The sequence below is a fragment of the Eumetopias jubatus genome, unplaced genomic scaffold (assembly GCF_037043125.1).
Source record: "Eumetopias jubatus isolate StellerSeaLion01/CBP00866 unplaced genomic scaffold, mEumJub1_p1.0 scaffold_14, whole genome shotgun sequence".
NCBI classification, from domain to species: Eukaryota; Metazoa; Chordata; class Mammalia; order Carnivora; family Otariidae; genus Eumetopias; species Eumetopias jubatus.
Genome location: NW_028274820.1, coordinates 87,094,418 through 87,117,710, shown reverse-complemented (window position 1 = coordinate 87,117,710; position 23,293 = coordinate 87,094,418). Strand labels below are relative to the sequence as shown.

At 40.3% G+C, this 23,293-nt stretch overlaps 2 long non-coding RNA genes across 19 annotated transcripts in view; one reads left to right on the top strand and one right to left on the bottom strand.

The window, feature by feature from the left end:
* The window catches only part of LOC114211664 (uncharacterized), a 74,212-nt gene extending 58,851 nt beyond the window's left edge, over window positions 1-15,361 (top strand). For 9 of the 16 annotated variants that reach the window (XR_015766766.1, XR_015766770.1, XR_015766775.1 and 6 more), the window contains 2 exons: window positions 346-523; window positions 1,695-2,074. This is a non-coding gene — a long non-coding RNA (uncharacterized LOC114211664). Of the gene's footprint in view, window positions 1-345; window positions 524-1,694 lie in introns of all 16 variants that reach the window. The other 7 variants (XR_015766772.1, XR_015766765.1, XR_015766763.1 and 4 more) reach the window with 7 other exon arrangements.
* The window catches only part of LOC114211665 (uncharacterized), an 87,376-nt gene that overhangs the window by 57,754 nt on the left and 6,329 nt on the right, over window positions 1-23,293 (bottom strand). For 2 of the 3 annotated variants that reach the window (XR_015766779.1, XR_003609810.2), the window contains exons 2-3: window positions 6,867-6,991; window positions 4,516-4,583 (exon numbers count right to left, since the gene is read on the bottom strand). This is a non-coding gene — a long non-coding RNA (uncharacterized LOC114211665). The remainder of the gene's footprint in view (window positions 1-4,515; window positions 4,584-6,866; window positions 6,992-23,293) is intronic. The other variant, XR_015766780.1, reaches the window with a different exon arrangement.

Genomic DNA, 23,293 nt, shown 5'->3' with positions numbered 1-23,293 from the left:
ATATACTATAATTTTTATACTGACATATATTCTTTATAATCAGGAAAAAGCTATTTAAAAAGAAAAATCTTTTGTTTAACAATGCCATTTTCACAGTTCAACTAGAATTCACTGCTGACACAGTGAATAAAATAACTTTGTATATTTTAAATATAACTGGGCAAAGCAAATTATTTAATATTTAAGTGTATTTAGCTTTGAGTGGCTACAGATAATAGTTCATGAAAATATAACTCTGAGTTTTGAGGTTTGGAAATTCTGTCATTTGGTATAATAGGATAATCTTAAATTTATGGCTTAGGAATAAACAGCTCATTTTTTTTTCCTCCTCCTTACATAACACAGAAACAACTGATCCAGTTTGGCACCAACTTTCTCCTCCAAAGTCACCTTTGTCTGAAATCTAGCACCTCAGGTTTCAGTCAAATACCTTCCAGATGAGAAAAGGTTTCTTAACAAAATTTTCTTGCAATTTTACTACAGTGTTCATTCCTGGCAGCCTCGGAGAATCCTTTTTTCACAGGTAAGTGGGTGGGATGAATGCTTCTCTCTCCTACTTTCTAGTGAAGGAGAGAGAGCAAGAGAGAAATCTAGTGATGCAGAGAGAGAATCAGTTGAAATCACTCCTTTCATATCGCTGAAATAAATGTAGGGCCATGATGTAGATGCAATTAAAGAAAAAGATAGTTAATGGGTAATTTTAGCATATTAAAAGTTAATATGGTGTACTGCAAGGTTTGCCATTCGATTAGGAGGAAATTAGTTCTTTGAGATCAGTAAAATTGTTTCAAATCAACTTATAAAAACAAGCATGTTTTGTAATTACATATGGACATCTAATAATTATATCATCTGAATGACCTATAATCAGATAAGTAACCCTTCATTTATTCTGAAATAAAGATATCTAGTATTCCTTCTTCTTTTGGTTCACATGTAATTTTCTCCTAAAGAAACCACAGTCAGCTTCTTTCCGAAATATATATATATATATATATATTTTTTTTTAAGATTTTATTTATTTATTTGACAGAGAGACACAGTGAGAGAGGGAACACAAGCAGGGGGAGTGGGAGAGGGAGAAGCAGGCTTTCTGCTGAGCAGAGAGCCCGATGCGGGGCTCGATCCCAGGACCCTGGGATCATGACCTGAGCCAAAGGCAGACACTTAACGACTGAGCCACCCAGGCACCCCCTTTCTGAAATATATTAACAGAATATCATTAGAGTAACATTTTGTTCTAAATGTAGACTTTAAAGTCATTGGTAGATGTGGTTATTCATTTGGAAGTGAAATTTTCTGATTTAACAAATGGCTAGGGGCAGATAATGTCGATTTGGGTCCATTTGTCCACTTGAGGTTCAAATCATTTTGATGATTATATGCTTCGCATAAATTCAATCTACAATTGCAACTATGTGCCCCATTTTGTGCTAAGTATATTCATATATAATCTCAATTATTTACTACAATAACCTTGTGAAATAGTTATTTTGGAGAGAGGTTAAGTTTCTTGCTCAAGGTCACACAGTTATCAAGCACATTACAAATCCTGTGTTAGCACTTTTAAGTTATGAACACTGGTGATTGAGAGCATTTGCAGCAGTCCTTGGTGCCTAGTATGGAGCCTTGTACTAGAAAGTATGTCAAGTCAGTTCAAAGGATGATATTCATCTGTCTCATTGTAAAAACAGGGTTCTCCGTCTCCCTCACACAATGGAAGATGTGCAAGAGGTGCAGCATTCTTCATATTAGAGCAAAGATGGAGCCAGTTGAGATGGAGCATCTCTCATGGAGAAACCGACAAAGAAGCATCAAGGAGAAGGGAGGGGGCGATCTGTTCTTCACAGCCGCAAAGCCAAGCTAGCTTTCTGCCTTGATCTTTTAACAACCTTAGTAAGTTCAGACACCTTTAAGCCTGGGAACCAACAGCTTTTGATTTGGTGACCAGGAAACTAAGGTCAACCTAAGAAAACTGATTCTTGACATATTTCCAACAAAGTTCACTTGTTTTATCTCAGTGGACTCAAAGTTAAGAATTAAAAACCTCAACGTTGGTAAATTATGTTTGAAATACTGGGAGTTCTAATTAGACATACGTCCCGAATGCTAGCAGAGCCTACTCTATTCGTTTACTCATAACTTTATGAAAAACTGTTTGTTTGGGATGTGGTTTCTAAAAGCAATTTACCTTTAGGCTTAGTTAAAAATGGAATGTGTGAAAAAAGAATTTTCCAACTTTTACTGACTCGGTGATGCAAAGGAAAATATGTTTATAAGAATTTGTCTGCTTGGTAGCTCAAAATTAATTGATCTACAAAACTTGAGATTTCAAGTTTAAATGCTAAATTCAATTATAAATTTCAAGCATTATTTTTTCAGAGCATACCCTTGTTCTAGCTACTAATACTGCAGAATCATTCTGATGGACATGAACTGGGCATCAAATTATTAACTATCCCTCTAAAGTTGTATTAGAAGTTACTACTAAGAGTATTTTATTTGTGGAGACATAAATGCAGGTTATACAATACCTTGTAAGTTGCCTTGAACAAAAGGATCTTAAAAATAAATAGGAACAACAAAAATAAAACATGACTAACCCTCCTGCCATCATCAAAACAAATGTTTCCAAGGACCTGAAGCCAAGAAAATAGAAATCCATAAACACAAAGGCCAAGATAATTGGTGAATCTACCAGGCCTCCATAAAGGACAAAACAAAACACTAAAAACCAAACAAAACCCCAAATCCCACCTGCTTTGAAGGAATGAATGCTGAAGAACATTGACCCTTTCTGCCCCTCCGCCTACCACAGAAATCCCTGCAGCTAATTTTAAAATTATCAAATCTCCAAAAATTATGGGAGATGGATGTCTTAAAAAATGCAGTCGATTCAATTGCATGGGTCATATCCACATTAGCTAAAGTAGTAATTGTTGAGGGAAGGGTAATCTACTTCATTCATTTTAATAACCAATTCTTTCTCAGATTTGCCACAGAGCCAACTCAACTTAATTATTAAAGCACAATAATATTGGATTGAACTATTTTTCAATCCAAGAATTTTTATTATAGAGAAAAGGCTTGGACAATTTAAGCAATTATGTACCTCATTTCTCCTTTTCTGTAACTCCATTCTTGCTTATTTATAAGGTATTGAATTTAACTTGCTTCATTCTTAATGTTTTACATCCTGTCATCTTCTTTTAAAAAATTTAAACTCGATTTTAAAAAGGCTGCAGGCTAAGTGTTGGTGGCTAGTTCCTATGAGTAACAAATCATAGTCCCTAGAGCTCAGAGTGCTGACCTGAAGGACAACAAGCCAAATTTTGGCCACCCTGAAAAACTCTGTGTACACAACTAATGCATATTCTAGATTTTACCACTCCGCTCCCAAAACACTTCCTTGGATGCCCAACCTACACGACCTCTCCTTATATCCAGGCACACACCACTTCTTTTCATTGGGATGCAATATCGCTAAAGGGCAAGGCCACCTGAAAGAAAGCTGAACTTGGACTCAGACTCCAGGTGAGTTCCAGCTCTTTAGGGAACCAGTTAAAGGTAATTTAGCTCAGTGGGTAAGTGTGTGTGCCTGCTAAAGCCAGAACGCAGAGATGCAAATTCTTGTTTTCCACTTTCTAGCTATGCGACTCTGGGCAAGTCATTTAAATCTTGTGCCGGGTTTTCCCATTTGTAAAATTACGGTGATATCAATAAGAGCCTCAGAGAGTAGTCATGAGGATTAAATGTCTTAATAGGGCCGTGGCGCCTGGGTGGCTCAGTTGGTTAAGCATCCCACTCTTGGTTTTGGCTCAGGTCGTGATCTCAGGGTCCTGAGATGAGCCCCATGTCAGGCTCTGCGCTCATCTTGGAGTCTGCTTCAGATTCTCTCTCTCTCTCTCTGCCTACCCCCACTCTCTCTCTAAAATAAATAAATAAATCTCTTTTTTTTTTAAAGATTTTATTTATTTATTTAACAGAGAGAGAGATAGCGAGAGCAGGAATACAAGCAGGGGGAGTGGGAGAGGGAGAAGCAGGCTTCTGGCCAAGCAGAGAGCCCGATGCGGGGCTCGATCCCAGGACCTAGGATCATGACCTGAGCCGAAGGCAGACACTTAATGACTGAGCCACCCAGGTACCCCTAAATAAATCTTTAAACAAAAAATGTCTTAATAGGGTTTAAAACAGAGTCTCAGATAGCCTAAGCATGCACTAAGTGTCAGCAATTATTCTTATCAGCTGCCTGACCTTGGGGGAACTCACCTAACCTCTATGAAACTTTATTTCATCTTCTGTACAGAAAGGGATCACGGACCTCACATGGTCTTTATGAAGACCAAATAAACTCATATAAGTATGTTGCAGTCATTTTAAAAATGTAATCAAGTATCAGGCAACTCTTGCAACCAAGTAGAATTAGTTCTGTGCTTCTGTAATACTTGAAAAACACACATACACACACATTTCTGCGACAGCACTTGTCACATGGCATTGTCAGAATTTGCTTACCTGTCCATCTCCCCCACTAACAGTACATCCTCTTATTCACCTCTGGACCCTCAGCATGTTGGTCACACCTAGCACAGGACAGGCACTCAATAAATATTTGTTGAAATGAATATTGTCCAAACTGAGCAGGAATTCTCAAGGCCTTTGCTAGAAATGATGGATTACCACTTTTTGCCAAGTGTCCTCAGTAGACCACCCAGAAATTCTCTTGTTTTTCCTCTGGCACAATATTTTGAGATTTTGTCATTTTGAATGCAGCCAATCTTGTGTGGTTACATTCACGTATTCTTTTTGTTTTAAAAAAATTATTACTGAGCACCTATTGTGTGTCAGGTCCTATGCTGGGCTCCATATGGTACACCACAAGTGGCAAATGCCCAGGCAAATTTAGTCCCTACATACTATGTTGAAAGAAACTATTTACTAGAGAATCATTTACTACTGGAGATAATAAGCTCCCTGGTTTGAATACTTCATTAGAGTGACAGAATGTCAGGGTGGGAAGGAATGGTTTTCTAGAAGTGGGAGTCCTTTATAGAATAATAATTAAGGTCAGAGATGTGACTGCTTAAGTTCAAATCCTTGCTCTGCTTTGTACAAGGTGTAAGACATTGGGCAAGTTGCTTAACCCCTCTGAGCTTCACTTTTCTCATCTGTAAGATGGAACTAGTACGACTGATATGAGTTTTAAGCGTAACAATCCACATTAATCACATATGATGGTACCTGCCCTATAGTAGGCACTCTATATGTGTTTGCTATTGTGATGAACCTGATCCCTCACCCCAGTGTTTGAACTTCCATCACAGATATATCCAGCAAATGGGGCAGGAATGCCTGAATTCTGCTTGAATACCATCAGGGGCAGGGAACTTACTACTAACGTTATCTACTTGATCGGTGGGCAAGGCTAATTGTTGGGTTGAAATATACATGCTTACATCTTCCACTCAGGGGTCCTCCATCTGTCATTTGGGACTACTCAGAAGAAATGTCATCTCTCCTCTGCAGGATAGCCCCTCTAACTTTGGAAGGTAGCTATATATGCTAGCTATCATCCCCATTCTCACACACCCACACACAATCTTACATTTTTTAATCATTTTTAATCATTTTTATATGACACTATTTACCAGATCCCTCATCCTTTTTTACTCTCCTTGAATAATCTTTTGTTTATCAATGTCCTTCTTACAGGTTGAAGGGTTTATAACACAGAACAAATGTGGCCTGATCACAAGTGAGTACTAGAGAACAACTTCCCAACCTGAACACTATATTTCTATTAATATAGCAAAAGATTGATTTTTTTTTTGAGGTACATCACACTGTGTTGACTCATCATCTACTAACAATCTACAGGAGACTCTAAATCTTCCTATGTGAGCAATTGTAAGACATCTCGCCCCCAATCTATACTTGTACAACTGAATTTTGGATCTTTGAGTACTTTACACTTGTCCCTATTAAACTTTATATTGTTAGGTGTGATTCGTTCTTACATTTTGTCGGGATTCAGTTGGGGGGCAGGAGGAGATCCTGACTGTCTCATCCAGCTCATTTGTGATTCTTTCCAGTTGGTGTGTGATCAATTTATCACACCATCAATATTATTATCTTAATCATCAATAAACGTGTTAAGGGGGATGGGGCTACAAACCAGACCTGCATTAGATCCCTAGAGACCTAGGTGTGCATCAGCGTCTTAAGAAATTTTTTTAAAAAGACATCACTCATTCAATCAACAAATATTTATTGAGTGCCTACCACGCATCAGTTACTATTCCATGTGCTGGGCATATAATGGTGAGTAAAACAAAATCCCTACCCTCGGTAAGCCTACATTCTAGTAGAGGAGATAGATAATAAATTTTAAAATATAAATAATACTAAGGTCTTTCAACGAAAAGCTAAAGCAGGTACGGGGATAAGGAAAGTTGACAGTGGGATGGAACGGGGGGTGGTCCATAGACAACATGGCTAACGCAGAATTGTTTTTAAAGTTTAATTGCAGTGCTCATGTCCTACATTCTTAGTGAGCATCTGGTCCAAAAGGTGTCCCGAAGTGGGCAGCAAGTTGATTTTGCAAAGCCCACTTTCCTCTATGTGGAATCATCACATTAAGAAAAAATTGGTAGAACAATAGGAAGAAAGTAAATAGTCATGAAACAAAAAAAAAAATATTTGAAAGAACATAATTCCTCAAGAGACTTCACAACATTTCTTCATATGCATAGGATATTCAAACACTGTGAGGCCATGAAGACTAGAACGGAAGCCAGTCACACCTCTTGACGAAAACTCCAGAGAGGAGAATCGAAGAATTGAAAAACAGAGAAGCTAACACTTACCTTATTCCAATCCCCATCTTCTCAAGTATGGAGTGGGTTATGAATCCAGTAATTTATGAAAATTCAGGAGGATGGAATGCTTGGGTGATCCCAAAACATGGCTCAGAGAATCTGGATACTGAATTCTGGAAAAGAAGCCCACCAGGGACAGATGTGAAATGCACCTCTATTAACTGCTATCTGCTCATTATTCTGATGTTGATAAATTCTTCTAAAGAGTTTTAGATAAATTTCAATTCCCTTTGATATTAGAGGGACTTGATAAGTCCCAGATAATTGCATATTCTGATTCAAAATTTATATTCTCACAGTGATACTTTTAACATTTATATTCCCTCATTCATTGAGCATTTATTTTGTACCAATTACTGTGTTGGTACTAGGAATACCAAGGTGAATAGGATAAATATGGTCCCTGTTTCCGGGGGCTTTAGAGTAGAGCTTATAGTGGAAGGCAAGCTAGAAATAAGAAAGGAAGCTCTGATACAGAAGTATATCAAGAGCTCTAGGAGGATCACCTAATCCAGACTTTGGGAGAACTGCAAGTTAGAGACTTGTACATGGGGACTTACAAGGTATGAAGGAGTTAGTTTAAAAAAGGAAATGGGGCATGGTGCCTGGGTGGCTCAGTCAGTTAAGCATCTGCCTTAGGCTTGGGTCATGACCCCAGGGTCCTGGGATCGAGCCCCATGTTGGGCTCCCTGCTCAGTGGGGAGCCCGTTTCTCCCTCTCCCTCTGCCCTCCCCCCCTACTCATGCACACTCTCTCTCTCAAATAAATAAATAAAATCTTAAAAAGAAAAGAAACGGGGCAAGTCTGTTTAGGTGGAGGAGATATGGCAGATGCACATTTTGGAGGTAACAGAAATGACTGTGCATGCTGAGCATCTGAGCACTGAAAATTAGTTCAGCATAGCTGGGACAGAGCGGTCAGAGATGAGATCAGAAAGGTAAGTGGGACCAAATTATTCAGAACCTTACAAGCTCTGTCATAAAGGAGGTGGAGTCTACTAAAATGTGTAATCACTTGAATGTTAGGGTTTTGAAAGAGAAAAGTAAAGACTGCTGCTCAGATGTTTGGCTTGACCACCTGGGTGGACAGTGATGTCAGTCACCAGGACAGCAAAATAGAAACACAAACAAGAGGAGCTGTGGAGAAGGGGCAAGTTCAGACCAGATCATGTTTGGTGTGTGACACCTGGAGAACATGGGCCCGGTAGCAGCAGGTAGTCTGATCTAGAAGTCTGAGGATATAGGTGTAGGGATCATCAGCACATGACAGGCAACAATAGAATCCACAATGTTGAATGAGATACCCTGAGTGAGCACTGGGGAAGAGAAAAGGCCTAAGAGAGCCCAAGAGGAAAACCGACCTTAAAGGATGGGCAAAGTTTCCTTAAAAAAAAAAAAAAAAGAGGAAGAAGATGCAATCAGAGGGAGACAAGGGAAACAAGAATGTGAGGTATCACAGAGGACAAAGGAAAAGCACATTTCAACAAGTAGGTTCTGGTCAACAAAGGCAAATGCTGTCAAGAGATCAAGAAAAAGGCTGAGAAGCAGTCATGGGGTGAGCGCCAAGGAGACACTTGAGCAGCAGGTCAAGAGCAGCTGGTGGAGGCAGAAGCCTGGTCACATGGATCGAGGAACAAAGACAGCCAGTGAACAAGGTCTACACAACTATTTCAAAAAGTTTGACTCAAAAATGGAAGATTTAATCCCTCAATTTTCTTCCCAAAGGGAAGGAAAGAGGGCCACCACGAAGGCTTCCTCACCACCTATAGTCACCTGTAGCTCAGCTGATTACCTAGCAACACTCTTGCTTGCAGGTGTGGCCTGTGCATGGGCCTGTGGTTCCACCACCAGTGCTGGACATGGCTAACACCGTAGAGTAAACCAAACCTGCCTTCTCCACTCTGCACCCAGCTCTTCCTCTGCACCCGATGCTTTGCGAGGCCTCAAAGGCCCGCACCGTCCTCCTGGACACCAGGCCCACTGTGGTGCATGATGTAACCTGGCCTCTCTGAGCAGCCCACCATAGGTAAAAATCTGGTCAGATACAGTTGTCACATGATCATTACCATTCACTTATTGCCAGAGCTTATGTATTGGGACCAGTTAGAAGGAGAGGAGAGAAATTTGGTCACCTTGGAGTCTGGAGAAGGCAGCTGGCCCCACAGCTGGCCAGACCACTATCCAAGCAGGGGGCCTCTCTGAGAACAAAATCCAGAAGCCAAAATACATGGGTCAGGTGGAAAACAGATGACTACCACTGTCAACAATGCTGAAGATTGGTCCTAGGGAGTGAAGGTGAGCCAATACATTATGGATGAACACTGTAGGGGGTTTGGACATGAGGGGAGGAGCAGGAGGGCCATCCAAGAACAAGGACCAAGAATTGGAAATGGGCTGAAGCTCTTATGCACACACAGAGGCCAGGCACAGTTATGCTGGACAGTAAATCCATCCCACTGGATCTGTTATCCCGAATCTTCCCAGTGTGTTCTCTCAGGCCTTTGTGACTCGAACTGAAGTTCCCAACATGCACAACAATTCCCCCAATCTTATCTCCACAACCCCTCTCCTGCCATCATAACGCTGGATTGCAAGAGGAAGCCAGATAAGCTCTGGCCTGGGTGGTGTGAATGGGGAACAACCTGAAAAGGTTGTAGTGAATAGCCATCCCTGAGCCTAAGAACCAGGAGTGGAAACAGAGGCCTGACAAGGTATTCATGCAGGCCCGAAATCAATAACAAAACTAGCTCCGTGGCTTGATTAGTTGAAAAAATGTTGCCAAATTGTAATCATTCCAGGATGTCCATATTCTCAAAAACGCTCACAATGACTGAACAGAAAGCCTCCACTGTCTTCACTTTGTGATTATAGCACGGAGAGGGATAAAAACAGTGATGAACATCACAGACAAATATACTGTTTTTGCCTTGTGCACAGACTGGCTACACTGAGTTTTCAGCTAAAGATTTTTTTTTTTTCATTTCACTTCAGTCAATAATCATTTACCCACCGGATATTGCTTTAAAGCCAAGTTTTCATCTAATTCTCATTTAATGAGATTGAAAAGGAAAAACTAAATAATAATAGCTCATTTGTGTATAGTGCATGTCTTTCAGGGAAGACATCATAACCCATTTTATACTATCTAATTTACAGTAACAACACTTTTATAATGTAAATACTAGTAAGGGCTATTATCATTTTACAATATGCATGAAAGAAACCAAGGCATGTTGGGATAAAATGACAGTTCAATGTAACAGGTAGCTTCCATTTTAGAGGTATAACAGCTCATTTCTTTTTTCCTTCCTTCCTTCCTTCACTCCTTTCTTCCTTCCTTCCTTCTTTACAGTGAAGCCCTGCTTTAGATAAACATGTTTATTAAAGTGTACTTTGCCCTTACACTTTAAGATGAAAAATATCTTGCTTAAAAGAAATAACCAACAACAAAATGTTCATGTGTCCTACAGATGAAATCTCTCTCTCAAATCTAGATAAAGAAGAATCAATTTCACTACACAACTCTGCTTTCAATCAGCACAGTTCTCACCAACTTGTGCTAGACATATTACTAGTCGATTGTAATGTCTCTTCTTCATACACACTATGTTGAAATGATCTTGTCGTCTCAGCTGGATTTCAAAAGTACTCTTACCTGCACAAATTGTGCATGTATGTAAAGTCACTGGCACTTTTATGCTTTCATTAGCTTCCTTTTGGAGGATAACATTTTTTTCTGATCTTCTCATTTATTCATTCACTCATTCATTCACTGAGGCCCTCAAGCATTCATACATCCATTCAAAACAGTTAGTGTGTGCTCAAAATGTACAAGCACTATTCTAGATGGGAAGAATAAAATTAGGAAGAAGACCAAATCACTGACTTCAGGAAACTCACAGCCCAGTGAGGGTAAACAACCAGAGGAGTAAACAACTGTAGTTCAGTGCGGTAGGTGTGGAGAAGGAATGACACATGAAAATGGTTTGGGGAGCATAGCGAGGGGATAGGTGTGTGTCTGAGAGGATGAGGAAGGTCTCCTAGAGAAGGTGCTCCTAGACCTTAGCATGTCAGGTAAAAGGGATTGGGGTATTTCACATAGAGGGCACATCATGGGCAAAGGCACAGATAGGCAAATAAGAGCACCCTATGCATTTGGGGAACTATGGGAAACAGGCGGTTCTTCAAATATTCTATGCCAGATTCTATTTCACAGTCCAAGCCCTGGACTTCACCATAGACAATTCTGTAAAGGGAAATATATGGTCCCTAGGTTATTTGTCCTCAGTCATATAAGTAAAAACACATTCTACATGGAATCTACACCAAAGTGCCTTTTAAGACTCTGACCACTTGAGGAATGTCACAAAATCAAAGCTTGAGTCTATATTCTCCGTATTTCATTACTATCATACTCCAGGGGGTGGCAGGTAAGAACAGCCTACCTCTTCCTCAAATATAGGTGATCACTTAGGCCATCTCCATCATTATTTCAGTATAAAAATTTTATACAGAAGTATTTCCAAAAAAGGCATTTTCAATGCACTATGTTGGATGGGTCAGGTTTTTTCTGCTCACCTCTTTCTAATCACTCAGACGTTGTACAGCCCAGCCTCCAAAGGAATGAGAGCTGGCCTTACAGGCTTCTTATAGCAACTCCACACACTAGCAAGAGGTGTTTGGAAAGAGTCTCTGACTATGCTACACATAAGTGCCTGCAGGGACTGCTCTTCCCTGAAGCCTCTGAGAAGTCCTGCACGAAGGTCTTTGTGAACTGGGTCAGCAGTTGATAAAATGGGATCACTACAGAACTCACATGGAACCTTCCCTAGAATAACTCCACTGCTTGGTTAATCTTACTCTGAATTCCCTTGTCACTTAAGAAAAGCTTTGCATCATGCAATTGCATCCTTGTTTCTATTTGGAAATTTTTCAGAGACTCTGAGAGTTCAAAATAACTCATCTATTTTGGTTCCTGACCAATTATGGAATTCTCTCTAAGACATCATTTCTTCATTCATCCAATACTTTACCCATTCAACAAACATCTACTTCCTCATTTCTATCTCTTGAAGCCAGTTCAGTCAGCCCTTTGTTCCCCATTACTCCACTGAAAACACACATGAGAAGGTCACAATGACTTCTAGGTTGTCCAATCTAAGGGTCAATTGTCCATCCTCACCTTACTGTCCTCTCAGCAGCTTCTTGGCACAGATGATCACTCCTTCTTGTCGAAACATTTTCTTTACTTGACTTCCATCACATCACACTGACTTTCCTCCTACCTCATCGTGTATTCCGTCTCACTCACTTTTGCGTAGTCCTTCCTGATTTCTGAATGCTGGAAGCTCCCTTGGGCTTACTTCTCTACAATTACCCCTCCAGTCCATTCTTTCTTTTATTTATTTATTTTTAAAAGATTTTATTTTTAAGTCATCTCCACACCCAACATGGGGCTAGAACTCACAACCCCAAGATCAAGAGTCACATGCTCTACCAAGTAAGATAGCCAGGCACCCCCAGTCTGTTGCTTTAAATACCATATGTCTAGCCCTGATGTCTTACTTGGAAACTAAAAGCGATTTTTTTTTTTCTAGAGATGCTGAAGTTTGGATTGGGCACTGAGGGAGGAGATGGGTTGGCCAAGGGGAGAGGAGTGGCATTTTCCCAATGGGAATAGGAAGAAAAGGGTACAAAGTTGTGAAAAGGCAAACTGTTCAGAAAAAAGAGGAAAGTCTGGTGTGAGCTGAAAATGACTATGACAAGGTGGGTTGTAGCCTTATCAAGAAGAAGCTTGATTTAGGTAAGGAATTTGGACTTTATACTGAAGACAATAAGTAATTACCAGAAGCTCTTAAATAGGGGAGAGGTGTGATCATTCACATTAAAAAAATAAATAAACCTTTAGTTGGCAAGATGAAGGCTGCATTAGGATAAAGGGAGACTGGAGCCTAGAAAGCCAATTAGAAGGCCTCTGTAATAGTCTAAGGAAGGGATTAAGGTCTGAATCACCATAGCAGCAGTGGGATGAAAAGCAGTGACAAATCCAAGGGAGATTTAGAAGTAGTATTGAGGACATGGCTATTGATTAGATAGGAGTTTGGGGGCAGGGGAGAGAGGCCACGGTTGAAGTGTAATGACATTAACTAAGCTAAAGGGGGTAAGGAGAGCACACGTGGTGGGGATGATGAGTAGCATATTAAGTTTGCAGTGATACCAGTGGCGAATGAGACAGGTCTGCAGATCAGGAAAGAGGTTTGGACTGAGTGTGTAGGTTCGGAAGGCAGTGTCCAATGGTAGCTAAATCCTCAGAATGGATGGGCTATCCTGGGGAGAGAAAACACGGAGAAGCTGAAAGAGAAAGTGTGCAGGCAAGTTGTCATGGGAGGAGGAGCCGGGGAGGAGGCTGAGGAGGAACGGAAAGGTAGCGTGAGATTGGGTCAGTGGAGGTCTGTAAGTAAAGGGAGAGGAGCCCTTCCAGGAGGAAATGACCAGCAGTTCTCCCTGGGGTAGGATGAGTGACAGGATTATGTTTGGTGATTAGATCTGATGAGCACATGTTCTAGAGAGTTAGAAGTCAGGCTGGAATGGATGCAGTGAAGACTCCTCTTTGAAGTTTGGCTGGGAGGGAAGTAGGGAATGGCTGGGAAGAAGGTGGAGTGGGGCAAGGTGTAGGAATTTCTTTTTATGGGAATGGGAGTCTTTATTACAACAGGTTGCCAGCTAGCTTCTGCTCGCATGTTACTACCCTACAAGGCAAACTCGTTGAGTTTTTGAGCAGCAATCGAACATTCAGTTCAGTTCAACACATATATGCAGAGTGCCTGTTAAGTCTAAAGCAGTGTGCTTGGCATTTTAGTGCCTAAAAAGATATGCAAGACATGGTCATGTTTCGATTTTTCATTAACTGGCCCAAATCTACCTCCTTCCAGTGACAGCTCCCTGTCCTCTGGAGTCACACACAATATAAGAAGAATTTTTCCATATAGCTGCCCTTCAGCTAATTGAGGGTGGTTTTCAGCTACCTCCTGGGTCTTCTTATAGAACTTTTGTGAAATAATCCAATCTTTACGTATGTATACTTGCATAGGGGTATGTATATATTTTATTACCAACTGGCTACTCTCCTCTGGACATCCATTGCTGTCTGTCCTTTTAAAATGTGGCACTCAGAATTAATCTCAATTTTCCTTATCTGGTATAAACAGTGTACAAACCAGTTGGAACAGTCTTGCCCCTTTCCAGGACGTGGTTTTTCTGTTAACGCCATCTGAGACTGTAGGAATGTTCTGACAGTCCCACTATTCACTCATGGTACTTCACAGTCAACCCAAGTCCTGAGATCTTTTGCACCTGAAATGTTAACAAAATAGGTCTCCCAATTCTTATTTATACAGTTGACTTTTTGAAACCAATTGCAGAAGTTTATTTTTTCTCACGAAATATTGTATTTGTACATTTTGTTTTTATTAGCCAATAGTAAAAAGAGCAAGGGCTTAGGAGTCAAGCAGATGTAGATTGGAATTCTGGTTTTGCTAGGTAGCTCAGTGACCTTGGTCATGTCATGATCTCTCTGTCTCAACTTATCAGTGAAACAGGGATAATCATAACTACATTGCAAAGTGGTTCTGTGGCTTCGTGGAGGGTAGAACAGTCCAATATATCATAAGGACTAAATAAATGTTGGTTTTCTTGCCTTCTTTCTCTTCCATTTTCTCAGCTTTGTATTCTTAGCAGAAGTATGCCTTTTAAGTTTTAACTCAAGATTAGTAAATCTTCATTTTAAAAGAAAAAAACATTGAACAGAATACGAGCCAAGGCCAGAAGAATACTTTAGTATAATAGTGAAGCATAAGGGCTCTGAAATCAGACTTTCTACAACTGAATTCCAGCTCCACGACTTACTTGTCATCTAATCAGAAACACACTCATGAGCCATCCTGAACCTTGGTTTACTCATCTGTAAAGTGGGGATGATAGCAGTGTTTGTGTTTCTGGGTGTTAGAGAAGATGAACTGAGATAATAGATGGAAAGTACTTTGGCATAGAACCTTGCACATATTAAGTGGTAGAGTTATTATTACCACTTAGAAACCTCCAGGCAAGTAATGTGTTAAATATTTAAAACTTTTAAATGAAATGACTATGTTATATGGTTTGTATATGTTAGGGTTTTTGATACATAATGCCAAATTGCTGTGTAGAATACTTGAACCAGTTTCCATGCCCAATATTGTATGATGGTGCTTATTTCCCTGCATCCTTAGCTATGCAAGATATCATTTTAAAGTTCTTGATAATTTGCTAGGCGCAAAGACATGTGGTTTTACCTTGATCTGTGTATCTCTAATTACTAAGATTGGACTGCTTTCACTTTAATTGACCAACTGATTTCCTTTTTTTCTCCCACCTTCTCATGTTCTTTACCCATTCTTTTGAGATGTATTCTTCTTATAAGTTTGCAAGAGGTCCTTATATATTAAGAGCACTACTCTTTGTCATATATATATTTATATATATTTGTTATATATAATTGCAAAAGTTCTAGAATCTCTCATTTATCTGTTTATTTTGTTTGTGGTACTGTTTTTATCTACACAAATTAAAAAGATTTAAGTAGTCAAATCTATAACTGTTTTTCTTTTACAAACCATAAGCCTTTACTTCTTTGCTCATGAGGGCCTTTACCATGTAAAGGTCAAGAAATGCTTGGGGCACCTGGGTCGTTCAGTTGGTTAAGCATCTGCCTTTGACTCAGGTCATGATCCCAGGTTCTTGGGATTGAGCCCTGCATCCGGCTCCTTGCTCAGTGGAGAGACTGCTTCTCCCTCTCCCTCTGCCCTCCCCCCACCCCACACTTGCACGCTCTCTCTTGCTCTATCTCAAAAATAAATAAAATCTTAAAACAAGGCTTATACCACTTTCATCTTTTCAACATATATAACTTCCCTTGTATGGGCCATTTTTCACATTTAACTCTTTAACCCATCTGAAATGTATTCCATTCCTTCTTAGCCACGTTATTCATTCTTTTGAATCAAAAGGAATCTTTGGTTTCAAGAAATAGAAAATTGAACTCAAATTGGTTTAAACAAGAAATATTATTTATTGGCTCCCACAAGTGAAAAGTTCAAAGGCTTTGGGGTCATGTTTCCCGGGTGGCTCACACATTGTAGAGAGTACCTGGAGGTTCCCTTTTCGTTTATTTGCTTGAATCATTGGTGATAGCTCCATTCTAAATAGACTCTCCCCTTGTGGTCCCAAGATGGCGGCCAAGACCTCCCCAGGTAAAAAGCTCCTCCATTTACCTCCTGAAGCAAATTATCTTTGTTCTGGCATTTCTAGCAAAAGTCCTGACATTCTCTTTCACTGGACTGACTTAGGTCACATGCCCCTACCTGAAGCAGTCAATGGGGCAAAGAAAATGAAATTCATTGATTATTCATTGATTGGCTTAGTCCGGAACACATGCCTTACCTCCTGGAGATAAAGGTGGAGTCAACTTTCCCATGGATGTCCCAAAGGAAGTAGCAGCTGGGAAAGGGGGATGCATTTGAGAAGATAAGTAAGGTGGGTGGAGGGATGGGTTAGCCTGGTGATGGGTATTAAAGAGGGCACGTTCTGCGTGGAGCACTGGGTGTTATGCACAAACAATGAATCATGGAACACATCAAAAGCTAATGATGTAATGTATGGTGATTAACATAACAATAAAAAATTAAAAAAAGAAGATAAATAAGGTAAGGACTATATTTTTGAGTATCAAGATTATTGTTTTTAATAGAAAATGAGAAATTCTCTGCCATTTAAAAACTCATGTGTTTTATCACTATTAACATGGTAGAAACTAAGAGTTAAAAATCATGAAAAGACATTGTCCCTTCCCCAGGTGCTAAACTCTTTACATTCAAGCTGCATAGGGACCACCTGGATGCATCATGGTTTCTAAAGGTCTAATCATACATGGTTGGGAAAATTTCCTTCATGGCAGAATGATCTATAGGTTCTATGAAATTCTTCTTTAATATGGTTTCCATAGACCCAGTGGAAATAGCACATCCCCAACTGTCCCCTGAATTTATTCTGGTGAAATCACTGTATTTTGGCTGCGCTGTTATCTGGTTATTTATTTGAGCCATTCCTTCTCTTTTTTTCTTTTCTTTTCTTTTAACTCAGGGTTTTACTTCTATCTTTGCAATGTCTTTTCTTAGTTTGTGAGCGCAGATCTATGTCTTAACCTAAACATCTTCTAAGTTGGACGCTGGAGCACGGGAGCTTTAAGTTGATCACAGCAGTGATTTAGAAGTGGCAAGACACAGGAGTGCCCACATACTATGAGCCGGTCATAGTTCTGCCCAGGGCAAGCCATCATCTATCAGGCCCCATGAATGGTCCTAATAAGCTAAGACACAAAGGAGATGATCTCTCTCTATGTGTAGGTACACAAGGAGGTGGTTATCACTAAACTAGGGAATGAATGGCCTCTCACCAGACACCAGATCTGCTGGTGCCTTGTTCTTGGACTTCTTAGCTTCCAGAACTGTGAGAAATAAATGTTTTTTAAGTCACCCATTCTAGGGTATTTATTATGGCAACTTGAGCTAAGACATCATCCCACTCCCCTTTTGTGATGTGCCTGTCCAGGGACTTAGCTTCTGTGGGCTAGCAGGTCTCTCTTTCTTCCTTCTTAGAGGTTTTGACCACAGTTTTCTTGTATTGTCTCAGTCCTATCTCTAATATTTTTGACTCTTCTATTCTTCATTAGTGCTTACCAGCCCTCCTCTGCTCCCCTCCATGGGGCAACACACTTCTGAATGTGGCCTCCAAAGTGCTTTCTGATATTTCCTACCTTTGGTGACCACTGGACAGCATTGTCCCTTCCAGGACACAAAGTGGACCCCTCATCTGCTGAGTGTGATTGACACCAGCAGAGCTAAGTGAATAAAATGCCATTAAAAAAATTCTATTCTAGGGACACCTGCATAGCTCAGTCAATTAAGTGTCCGACTCTTGATTTCAGCTCAGGTCATGATCTCAAGGTTGTGGGATCGAGCCCCACATCGGGAGTCTGCCTGAGATTCTCTCCCTCTCCCTGTACCCTGCCCCCTGCTCACACATGTGCTCTCTCTCTCTCTCTCCAAACTAAACAAATATTTAAAAAAAATTTTGTTCTAAGACCGATTTATTGTATGATGCACCACTATTTAATTACCTTTTTTAGAACCCTCCCCCAAGCACTATCACATTAAACATATATATTGAAGATACATCCTGATTCTGGAAATATTAAAAATGTGAGGGGAAAAAATTTGTACCTTGTAATCTAGGAAATACTGTAGTGGAATGATTGTGTTTTTTAGCTATTAGTATTAGATGGTCTGCCCCATTCAACAGCGCTACCCTGTATTCATTATTGTTCTTCCTATAAACATAAGCAAAAAACAAACAAAAACCCATTAATTGTCTTCAGTACTTTTTGCAGACCCCGGTTGTCTCTGGACATTAGCCCTCTTGCATTATTTTCACAGGCCTGAGCCCTTCCTTTGAACAAGGCCCTACTTCTGCATTCTGCACGTGTCCTTTAAACTTATGAGTTTATCAGAACATTTCTTAAGCAGCCACATTGATCTTTTTTAATCCTCCCTTTTCTTCATTGAAATCACGGGTTTTATAAAAATTTAAAGATTTTATTTATTTATTTATTTAGAATGAGAGAGGGAGGGAGCAGGGGGAGCAGGGGGAGGGGCAGAGGGAGAGAGAGAATCCTGAGCAGACCCCGAGCTGAGCGCAGAGCCCAACACAGGCCTCGATCTCACAACCCATGAGACCATGACTGGAGCTATAAATGAGTCAGACACTCAACTGACTGAGCCACGAGGTGCCCTGGTTTTATACAAATTTAAATTTCAAGTCATTGTACTCCTCTTTTGCATTCTTTCCTAGTTCCTGGCCAGTAAGAGCCTCACGTCCATCTTTTCCCTTAACTTGCTCAAGTCTTCTTTGTGTCAGGTTAGCAAGTGCAGAATTGCCTTCTCTGGCTATTACACGTTCAAGGATGCCATGGTCACTTACTTTAAGTTGCATGTCACTTTCACTTCACCAACCCATTCTTCTTAGCTGGTGAGAACTATGCATAGAATAGTACCTCTTCAATAAGCAGTTAGTTTAGATTTAAGTCATTCCAACTTTATTTGATGCTCTTTTCAGCAGAATGAGCTTGTCAGTGGACGCTGAAGTTCTTCATTACCCCTGTATTATGCCCCCATGCCAATAATTGTGTCATTTGTATTGGGAAAGCCTTATTAATGTTGCCATAACAGGATCACAAGGCCTGACAACACACGGTCAGTGGAGAGAGAGCATGAGCCAAGACTGGGGTGAGGAGTACTCCCCGGGGCATGGGCTGTGAATACAGAAGCTGGCTTGGATTAGGGCAGCTCTTCAAGGCTGGTGTCTCTTACCAAGGTAAAGTTCAAGAAGCTATTAATACTAGGCAGTCCAGCATGAAGGGTGAGGCCAATGTGTACCATAGTTTAAGGAGATTGCCAGCAGGGGTATGGGCAGCAGAATACAGCCCTCTAGAGAAGAGGACTGGTCAGAGACACGCTAAACAAATGTCAGAGTCATGGTAGAGAAGACCAGGGTTCAGGAGGGGGTCCCAAATCCACAGGAAGACTGGGATGTGATGCAGAATGACCAGAAACTGAAGGTGTGGAGATCAAGGTGGAAGCCCAGCATTGGACAAACATAGGAGCGGAGGGCAGAATGGGAGGGACCTACAGGTGTCTGAGGCTCACAGTGGACCAGACTGGAAGGAAGCAAGATGCTGGGGCTGATACTGATGATACAGCTTGTCCCCAGCTGGAATGGTGGTTAAGTATCGGGGAGGTCAGGGAGCTAGGCCTATAGGTGGAGCTCTGTGGACAATCCAGCAGCTGGTCACTAGGGAAGGCAAAGACAACCGACCAGCTGCTTTACTGTTCGCTCCAGTGACAATGTCACTTCTGCTTTTATTTTCACCCAAATCTTCTCTACCAGGCATTAACCCTCAGGTCTGTGGGTTTCCATTTGTGTTCACAAGTTCTTAACTCACAAGGCCCCTCTGCTTTGCCTTTGATTGTTTGCTTCTTTTGAACAAATTATATAGCTTCCTATTGGCATAATACAACTATAGCTACCATTTACTGATGATTTACCATGTACCAGATACCACACTAGCTGATTTACCTTACACTATCTTATTTAATTCCCACAATGTCCTTGAGGGATAGGTATTATTGTCCCCATTTTTTTTTTAAAGATTTTATTTATTTATTTGACAGAGAGAGGGAGAGAGACAGCGAGAGAGGGAACACAAGCAGGGGGAGTGGGAGAGGGAGAAGCAGGCTTCCCGCTGAGCAGGGAGCCCGATGCGGGGCTCCATCCAGGACCCTGGGATCATGACCTGAGCCGAAGGCAGACGCTTAACAACTGAGCCACCCAGGCGCCCCTTATTGTCCCCATTTTAAAAAGAGGAAACTGAGGTTTATATGGTTTATATAATCAGCCCAAGGTCACACATCTGGGACACAAAAAAGCTTGGATTTAAGCTTAGTTTTGTCTAACGACCTGTCTATGTGTTGCTAAAGTGACTATATTGACTTCATTTATACTGTGATACATCCAAACAATCCTTATTGACACCTATCAGCCACTTTAGATTTTTCATCTACCTAAGTATCTACCTACTTATCCATCCATCTTCTATCTTCTACTTTTATCTCAAATTCTGTAACACTCAGTACTGCACTATGTAAGAAGCAGATCATTAATAAGTATTTACTGAGTGAATTAATGCAGTTTAAAAATGTGATTAGAATTACTACGTTCTCCTTGGTCTAGATATTTATAGTTAAGTAGTAAGAATTCTTCAGTTTGCCTTATAAAAATACTACATTCATGCACATTCGTTCATGACAAGGAAGAAAAGGGGCAAAGTCTGAAATCAATACTGAACTAAGAAGACATATATTATTCCCAGATAAGTCAGATGTAGGCAAATGTGTTTATATGTTCAAATACATTTGAGGAATTAAAATAAAGGGGTATACATAAAACAGATTATTTTCTTCAGAAGTCTGAATCTGAAAATCTTTCTCATGACATGATCTTCATACTTGTCTAAATCAGAGGTTGCCAAACTACTGTCCATAAGCCAAATCCAGCACACCCGTTGTTTTTGTATGGCCTGTTAGCTAAGAATGGTCTTCACATTTTTAAATAGCTGAGTAAGATTTAAAAAAAAAATGGTATTTTGTAACGTGAAAATTATATGAAATTCAAACCTCAGGATCCATAAATAAAGTTTAATTGACACCCAGCCATGCTCATTCATTTATGTATTATCTACGGTGGCTTTCACACTACAATGGCAGGGTTGAGTAGTTAGGACAGAGTATGGCCCACAAAGCCTAAAATATTTCCCATCTGGCTCTTTACAGAAAAAGTTTGTCAACCCCTGGTCTAACTAAATAATACAGGATGTCATAACATTTTAAATGTTGTTTAAACTACCTCTGTTACTTTAGTTTCTAATTCAAGCACACTGGACAGAAAGGTCATGACATCTCTTTGCTAGGTAGAAGGTTTCCAAGTTCTCAGGACAAAGTCAAAACCTTTTCTCCTTCGATATTCTCTACATTCTTTCCTGAGAGCAGTAGCACCTTTCTGCGGAAACAATGACAGACTGAGAAGCTGGTGGTTTCTCTAAGAGGTGATACAGCTCTTCCTGCTAAAAGTCATCTTTCTCTTTGATGGGAAACTGGGGCTGGGCATCCTTGTGAGAGGTTACAGTGTATTACAGAACTGTAGTGGCACCGAAATGGAATGATTCTCCAGACTCCATCAACTGATGCAAGGTGGTATGATGGAGTGAGATAGACGAGGAAAAGCAAATTGCTCTTTTTGTCATCACCCAGGACCTAAATAAAGACAAAAATGACTCAGAATGACCAGACACAGGTGAATATTACTTATCAAAATGTTTTGGGGAGGCACTTAACGTCACAGTGGCATGGCACTGTGAGAGCTCAATCAATGTGACGGGTCAAGAGCAAAACCAAGGGAGAAGAACTTCCTTATTTTTCCTGAGATCAAGTTTGGTTTGCAGTAAAGCTCAAGGGAATATGTCTTATGTACTTATTTTTTGAGACCCAAAAATACATTCTACTATCTTTCTGTATCTCTGCCTCTCTCTCTCTCTCTCTCTGTTTCTTTTTGTCTCTCTTTCCAATTTAATAAAAGCTTATTGATCATTTATTATGGGGTGAGGCACAGGACAAGTATTTATGAGAGAGGCAAGTTACAGTGATCTTCCTGGACCTTTTGGCAGCATTTAATACGAATTGATCTTCCCTAACATATTCTTCTCTTGGTTTCTTTGGTCCTATAGTCTCCTGGTTTTATTTTTCTGGTTTCTGATTCTCAGTCTCTACTGTCAGCTCTTTCTTTCTATCCAATCTCTAAATGATCAGAATATAGTCCTGGGTCTGCCTTTTTTTTTTTTTTTTTAATCTATTGTCCTTAGGCAATCTCCTCCCAAATTTATAAATCCGGTCCAGTCCCAGCAGCTCTTCTGAGCTTTAGACCCATGTCAGAAGTCTGCAATAGACATCTCTACTCACAGAGAAGTTTATCTTCCCCTACAATTCTGTTACCTTCCCAAGATTCTCCATCTTGGAAACTGACACCTCTTCTCGTGCATCAGATCTTGCAAAGACTCTTGAGTCAATCATGACACTACCTCCTTCTCCACAACCCACCATTTCCATTCAATCATCAAGTTCTTTAAAATAACTCTTGACTCTGGTCATTTTTCTTCCTGTGCATGCTACCACTATAGTCCGGGAAACCATCATCTCTCACATGAATCTGAAATAATATATTCCCAACTGGTCTTTCTACATCAGCTCTTGGCCTTGGTCTATTTTATCTTCTCACAGATAATGTCTTTCAGGCAAAAAAAAAAAAAAAAAAAAAAAAAAAAAAAGTAAAGTCTTAAAAACCTCACAATACTAACAAAACAGATGTTCTTCAATTTGATTTTTTTTAATTTAATAATGTATCATGAAGATCTTTTCGCACGTCTACCTAGAACTGCCTCACAATTTTTAACAGTTGCCTACTACTCACTCGTATAATGTACCATGATTTATTTAACTACCTTTTTTAAAAAAAGATTTTTATTTATTTATTTATTTGACAGAGAGAGAGAGACAGCAAAAGAGGGAACAAAGCAGAGGGAGTGGGAGAGGGAGAAGCAGGCTTCCCCCTGAGCAGGGAACCCGATGCGGGGCTTGATCCCAGGACTCTGGGATCATGACCTGAGCTGAAGGCAAACGCTTAACGACTGAGCCACCCAGGTGCCCCTCTTTAACC